This window comes from Triticum aestivum, chromosome 5B, assembly GCF_018294505.1.
Source record: "Triticum aestivum cultivar Chinese Spring chromosome 5B, IWGSC CS RefSeq v2.1, whole genome shotgun sequence".
Lineage (NCBI taxonomy): Eukaryota > Viridiplantae > Streptophyta > Magnoliopsida > Poales > Poaceae > Triticum > Triticum aestivum.
Window position 1 is genome coordinate 712,763,811 of NC_057807.1, and position 7,724 is coordinate 712,771,534.

General features: G+C 35.5%; 1 long non-coding RNA gene across 1 annotated transcript; it reads left to right on the forward strand.

The window, feature by feature from the left end:
• Positions 1–272: 272 nt before the first annotated feature.
• On the forward strand, positions 273–6,752 carry LOC123117896 (uncharacterized). The gene is made up of 3 exons (XR_006457555.1): positions 273–413; positions 555–664; positions 993–6,752. It is a non-coding gene; the product is annotated as an uncharacterized lncRNA (long non-coding RNA).
• The last annotated feature ends 972 nt before the right edge of the window (positions 6,753–7,724 follow it).

A 7,724-nucleotide genomic window follows, 5' to 3' on the forward strand; every position in this document is an offset into this window, starting at 1 on the left:
AAACGTAGTCACGCATTAGAATCATGCATGGCTAGACTATGCAAACAACGATGCTTGAGTGTGCAGACTACAAGGAATACAGGGTAGATAAAATATTAGGCTGGTTCATCAGCTCACACGAAGGAACATGCATGACGCTTCAACCAGTGAAGTTGTCTCGAGGCATGCAATAGTGCACAAGCTATAGAGGAATAAAGAAGGGATCGCACGGTGTCCCTCTCACACTATAAAAGGATGACGCCTGAGCGCTACAAAAGACACAAAGCACTAGACTCCACAGTGTCGCAACACACTTAGAGTAAGAGCACCACAGCCTCCAACTCATTAGTAGTTGTATGTTACATCTCCACTTGTAATAAAGCCTTATGTTGAAGGCATCGTATCATCAGGTAGCGAAGGTTGGAAGGAAGAAGGTAGTCTTCTTATTTCCTGTATAATTCCTTCGGGGTCTCCCGAAGGGAAAAATCTTATGTAAATTATGTTCTGAAATGCAGTAGTTTTGTGCTTCACCTGGTTTCCTTATTATTACTTTATGTGATGAGTTCTTATGCTAGGGATCCTACAGGAGAAATCTCTGTCGGGATTTTACCCTTGTGTGGCGTCAGCTGATGAGAACCTTGTAGCCATAGAGTGTTCCCTTCAGATGGAACTGTCTGGGAAGACGGTAGGAATTTATCCCATAAGTTCGCAAACAAAACATCAATTGAATGACCTTAGCTACTTCTGAAGCAACATAGTGAAAATATGGTCAGTACCGAGTAGGATTAACACAACCATTGCACACACGGTCGACCATTTTCTTGGTTTCCCAACCTTTAAAAATCATGCCAAAAACAAATAAAATATAATAATAAGAATATCTAATTAAATTACATTTTCACTAATTGTTTTTAATGCTAAATATTTTTGAATTTTTAATTAACTAACTTTTTATACTAAATAATAGTTTGCTTGCAAAATGATGTTTATACATATGTGTTGGTTTTTTGCAGGATCTTTTAAGGCTGCAGAAACAAAGAAAAGGATCGATGGTCTGTGTAGTGGTTGTGTTAGTCCTACTCGGTACTCACCGTATTTTTCACTATGTTGCTTCAGAAGTAGCTAAGTTCACTTGATATTTTTATTGCAAACTTATGGGATAAATTACTACCGTCTTCCAAGGCAATTCCACCCGAAGGGAATACTTCTCTACGGTCGCATGGTTTTCATCAGATGCTACACAAGGCTAAACAAAGAACTATCGACAGAGATTTCTCCTATAGGATTCCTAGTGTACGAACTCATCTCATAAATGCATAATACAAAAACCAAGTGGAACACAAAACTACTTCATCTCACAACATAATTTACATATGGTTTTACCTTTTGGGAGACCCTAAAGGGATTACACAAGAATTAAGAAGACTATCTTGTTCCTACCTTCAGCACCTAATGATACAACGCAGTTAGTATAAAGCTTTATTACAAGTGGAAATGGCACAACTACTACTACTACTACTAATGAGTGGGAGGTTGTAGTGCTCTTGCTCTACGAATGTTGTGATTCTCTGGAATCTGGTGTTCTGTGTGTTTTGCAGCTCTCAGTCCCCCTCTTTTTACAGTGCGTGAGGGACACTATGTGGTCCCTTCTTTATTCTTCTATTGCTAGTATACTGCTACATGCCTTGACATAGTTTCATTAGTTGACGAATCATGCATGTTCCTTCGTGTGAGCTGATGAACCAACCCAATATTTTATATACCTTGTATTCCATGTAGTCTGCATAATAAAGCATCGATGTTTGTATAGTCTGGCCATGCGTGATTCCGATGTGTGACTGTGTTTTTGTTTTGGTTAAGACTATTGTCTAGACCGGGGATTTTTTCTAGACTGAAGACATTGTCCTAACAGAGGATTTTTTTCCAAAGTGAAGACCTTGTCTTGACAGAGGATTTTGTCCAAACTGAAGACATTGTCCCCATCGTATTTTTATATTCTTGGCCTCTTGTGCCATGATTTTATTTCAAGACTTCCATACGTCGTTGCATGCCATGAAGTATTATGTAAGCCATCCATGCATGGCTTAGTATTCTAGCTTGAATGAAGGACTTTATCTTGATTGAGGAGTTTAGCTTAACACCACTCCTTTGCCTTTCCTGATACGAGTGCTACTCCTTATTGGTCTCTACTTGCACAAATATTCATCCTACATATATTTTAGGTAGGAGTCTTCCCCGCCCATATTATTGATAATACTTTATCAACATTCAGATCATATCAATATTCGGGTATAGATTCTCTGCACCCGAATAATTGATAGTTATATCAATTTATATTCAGAAATATTTGAGGATTATGCTTATGATCTTCTAATTGATTGGTTTCCTGTGTCCGGGAATATCCATGTCATCTTCATCAGAAAGATTGGGGTCATATTTTTTATCATATTCTTTCTTTAGATTTCAAAATTTGCATCATTTCCAATCATAATTCTTTTAAATCTTCTTCTTTTAGTTTTGCCTTCATTGATTTTTTATCTCTTTATATTTTTCATTTATCTTCAAGTGTATGTATTCACTGTCCAAGAGATAGGTTCCTTTGAGAAGGCATTCTTTGGATGTCGGATATCTAGGGGAATCATCTTCCTTAACCTTCTTGGAGCTTGATGCTTCTCCCTTTATATATTTATGAAATTATGGAGTGGTCATATTGTTAGCTATGCTTCTCCGACTTTGAATAGATTCTCTAGCTTTTGGGATGATGTAATAATGTTCCCCTATTAAGCTTCTTGCACATTTTTAAGCTTCATTGATTTTGTCATATCTTTTCCATGACAAATGTTCATTGTTTCGTCTTGCATCAAAATTTGCTTTTAGAACATCTTCAATACTCATGTATATTTCTGGTTTATTCCCATCAAATATTATATATAGTGTCTTCTATTTTTACACTTTCCCTTTTGTAGCTTTGGGTGTTCCTTTCTTCAACATGTTAAAGTATTCTGATAGGCTATTAAGAATTGCCAACATGTACCTTTTGCCTTCTCTTTTACTGTTATATTGAAACCAGAAATTATCTTGTATGCATTGTTGGATTCCATCAATATGGATATGGCTCTTTGGTTTCATATTGAATGCGCTATGTGTGAGTATATTTTTTTTCTTCACCAAATAGAATGCTCCATTTCCACTAGGAAGCAGTCCTCTCTTCATTTCTGTAAAATTGACGAGCGAGAGAATATGTCAGGTATGCTATTATCCTTCCCTTTAGTATATTCAAATACTACTCCATAATCATTCCCTACAATAGTATCTTCAAATAAGACCCTTCTTCTAGTCAAACTTTTATTACTAATAATATGATTATAATATCTAAATATCGCTTCAGAGTCTGTTCGCACTATAAATTCCTTATATCCTAAGTATAATCTGAAATAGTTTATTGTGTGCACCACCATAAGGATTTCTGTATCAATACTATTGATTGTTTTTATTTATAGCCTCTTGAGGTGTATCTACATATTTTCTTCTGCTTTCGAGAAATTTTGTTTGGTTTTTGCTTCAAAATAGCGCCCCAACCTACTTTATATGCATCAATCTCAATTATGAAGTAATAATCTTACAATGATAATACTAGAGGTTTCTGATTCTTGACCTTGTCCTTAATGGCCCTTACTAATCTTAGATCTTTCGAGTTGAAATAATTTTGACCCTTCTTTCTTAATTTACCGTATAAAGATCAAGCAAGTTTCACTAAGTTATCCATGTAATTCCTTGCATAATTCACAAACCCAAAAAAGTGTTGCAATATTTTTATCATTCATATTATTAGGGAATTGTGAAATTTTGATTTTGCAGCAATTTTTAGGGATTACGAACTATGCAAAAAATTACATAGATAACTTAGCAAAGGTTGCTTGACCTTTATATGCTAAATTAAGAAAGAATGGTCAAAAGTATTTCAACTCAGAAGATAAAAAATTAGTGAGGGCCATTAAAGACAATGTCAAGAATTTGAAGCCTCTAGAACTACTGTTGGAAGATTATATTACTTCATATTTGAAATCTATCATTCTAAAGTAGGTTGGGATGCTATATTAAAGCCAAAAAAGTTAACAAATATTCTCCAAAAGCAAAGGAAAAATATGCATATACGCCTCAAGAAGCTATAAATTAAAAATAGTCAATAATACTGATAGAGAAATCTTAGTGGTAGTTCACGCAATAAACGCTTTAAAGTTATACTTTGGATTTAAAGAATTTACCGTGCAAATATACTGTGAAGTGATATGTAGATATTATAATTAGATCAATAGTAATAAAAGTTCGACTAGAAGATGGGTCTTATTTGTAGATACTATAGTAAGGAATGTTTATAGAGTAGTATTTGAATATATGAAAGGGAAGAATAAAAGTTTACCTGAATATCTCTCGCTCGTCAATTTTACAAGAATGAAGAGAGAACCGCTTCCTAACGGAAATGAAGCATTCTATTTGGTGAAGAAAATAAAATCAATATATCCGCAGAGTGCGCATTCAATCTCAAACAAAAGAGCTATGTCCATATTGATAAAATCCAACAATGCATACTAGATAATTTATGGTTTCAATATAATAGTAAAAGTGAAGACAATTGGTACATGTTTGCAATCCTTAATAGCCTATCAAAATACTTTAACATGTTGAACAACGGCACACCCAAAGCTTCAAAAGAGAAAGTGTAAAAAGAGAAGACATTATATATAATATTTGATGGGAATAAACCTGGAATATACATGAGTTTGGAAGATGTTCTAAAACAAAATTTTGATGCAAGACAACAGACTGAAGATTTAAAATAGAAAAGATATGATGATATCATTGAAGCTTAAAAATGTGCAAGAAGGTTAATGGGGGGAAATTATTACAGAGTCACAAAAGGTAGAGAATATATTCAAACTCAGAGAGGCATAGCTAACAATATGACCACTCCATACTTCCCTAAATACACAAAGGGAGAAGCATCAAGCTCCCAGAAGGTCAAGAAAGAAGATTCCCCTAAATATCAGACATACAAAGAATGCCTTGTGAAAGAAACCAATCCCTTGGATAGTGAATACAATGATTGTTGTTCTGGTGCGTTGGTCCTATGGGGCTTAGCACAACGACTTCCCAACTATCTAATACCACAAATTTTTCCCAGCTCCGGCGATGATAGCAGCGTGCCTTTGTCTAGCTTTAGTGCTTGTAGTCGTTGCTAGGTACTCTCCGGATCTATATGTAATTGTTTTTATTTCTGGTGTATTGTACTGCCATGATTGAAGATGAATAGATCAAAAGTTTTCCCGCAAACAAGAAATACATAAACATGAAGATAAATGAAAAAAAATAAGAGATAATGAAATCGGTGATGACAAAACTAAAAGAAGAAATTTTAAAAGAATTATGATTAGAAATTAATGAGAATTTTGAAATCTAAAGAATATGATAAAAAAAATATGATCCCAATCTTTTCGATGAAGATCATATGGATATTTCCGGACAAAGAAAACCAATCGCATAGAAGATCATAAGCATAGTCCTCAAATATATTTGAATATGAATTGATGTGACTATCAATTATTCGGCTACAGAAGACCTATACCGGCATATTGATATAATCTAAATATTGATAAAGTATTATCAATAATATGGTTGGGAAGACTCCTACCTAAAAAATTCTACAACATGATTATTTTTGCAACTAGAGGTCAACAAGGAGCAATGCCCGTACTAGGAAAGGCAAAGGAGATTAGTTAAGCTAAACTCCTCAATCAAGCGAAAGTCTTTCATTCAAGCTAGAATACTAAGCCATGCATGTGAACTAAAATGTTCAGCCATGAATGGATGGCTTACATAATACTTCATGGCAAGCAACGGTGCATGCAAGTCTTGAAATAAATCAAGGGCACAAGAGGCCCAAAATATAAAACTACGATGGGGACAACGTCTTCAGTTTGGTTAAAATCCTCTATCAAGACAAGGTCTTCAATTGGAAAAAATGTTCTATCCGGACAAGGTCTCCAGCCTAGACAAAATCCCTAGTCTAAACAAAAGTTTTAACCAAAACAAAAACGTAGTCACGCATCGAAATCTTGCATGGCCAGACTATGCAACCAGCGATTCTTGATTGTGTAGACTACAATGAATACAAGGTAGATAAAATATTGGACTGGTTCATCGGCTTACACAAAGAAACATGCATGATGTGTCAATCAATGAAATTGTCTCAAGGCATGCCAGCAAGAGAGGAATAAAGAAGGGAACGCACGGTGTCCGTGAACTGTAAAAGGAGGGGGACTGAGAGCTAAGAAAGACTCAGAACACTAGATTCCAGAGAATCACAACACTCGTAGAGCAAGAGCACCATAGCCTCCCACTCATCAGTAGTAGTTGTCCCTTCTCCACTTGTAATAAAGTCTTATACTAAATGAATTGTCTGGTAAAATGTAGGAATAACGTAGTCTTCATATTTCCTGTCTAATCCCTCCGGGATCTCCCAAAAGGGAAAGCCATATGTAAATTATTTTGTGAAATGAAGTAGGTTTGTGTTTCATTTTGTTTTTGTCTTATGAATTTATTAGATGAGTTCTTACGCTAGGGATGCTATAGGATAAACCTCCACCAGTAGTTCTCTGTTTAGCCTTGTGTGGCATCTAATGAGAACCTTGTGGCCGTAGAGAAATGTTCCCTTCAGGTGGAACTGCATGGGATAGGAATTTATCCCATAAGTTTGCAATAAAACATCAAGTAAATTAACGAGAGAAACTCTGTGGGAGGAACCCTGTATAATAACATGCATGTCTGAAACAACATATGTCGAGTAGGACTAACACAACCACTGCACATACAGTCGGTCGTTTTCTTGGTTTCACCATCCTTAAAAGATCATGCATAAAACAAATAAAATATAATAATTAGAATATCTAATTATATTAAGTTTTCACTAATAGTTTTTAATGCTAAATAATTTTGTATTTACAACTAACTGAGTTATTATACTAAATAATATTTTGTTTGCAAATAAAAATTTATATCTGTGTGTGTTGATTATGATTATAATACTTGATTTTCTTTCATATACAAATCTTCTCCATTATTAATGCAAATAAATATCAATATTTTTAGAATATAGCAACTAAAAATATACGCTTTCATGGGCTTCATTGTAGCGGACAATTATCCACCCCTCGATGGGGCGCTCCCAAGAGCGAAATCACTAATTGAGGAGTACACATAAAAAGATCACTCCCACCTCCTCAGGTTGTGACAAGTGGTGCACTGCACGTGCGCCACTTGTCACAATCGGGGAGTTTTTCCTTTTTCCGTAGATCCGTTTACTCAAACGTTTTAGCTCATAAACCGTGCGTCCAAATCTCAAACCGTTTCCACCGTTGGATTCCTTGCGTTGAGATTTTCAAAACTAGATCCCGTGTTGATAGGTTTTGACGAACTTTTTCAGTAAAACACGGACGAAAAAAAAAGACAAAAAAACCAAGCCGGGAGCAGTTTTTTTCCTTTCCGAAAGAGGTGCGGTCGTGCCTCTCGCGAAAGCACAACCGTGCCTCTTGTGGAAGGAAAAAAACAAAAACACGTATTTTTTCATTTCCGAGAGGCACGGGCGTGCCTCTCGCGAAAGCACAACCATGCCTCTCGCGGAAGCAAAACCGTGAATCTCGCAGAAGGAAAAAAAATAGAAAATACATTTTTTTCATTTCCGAGAGGCA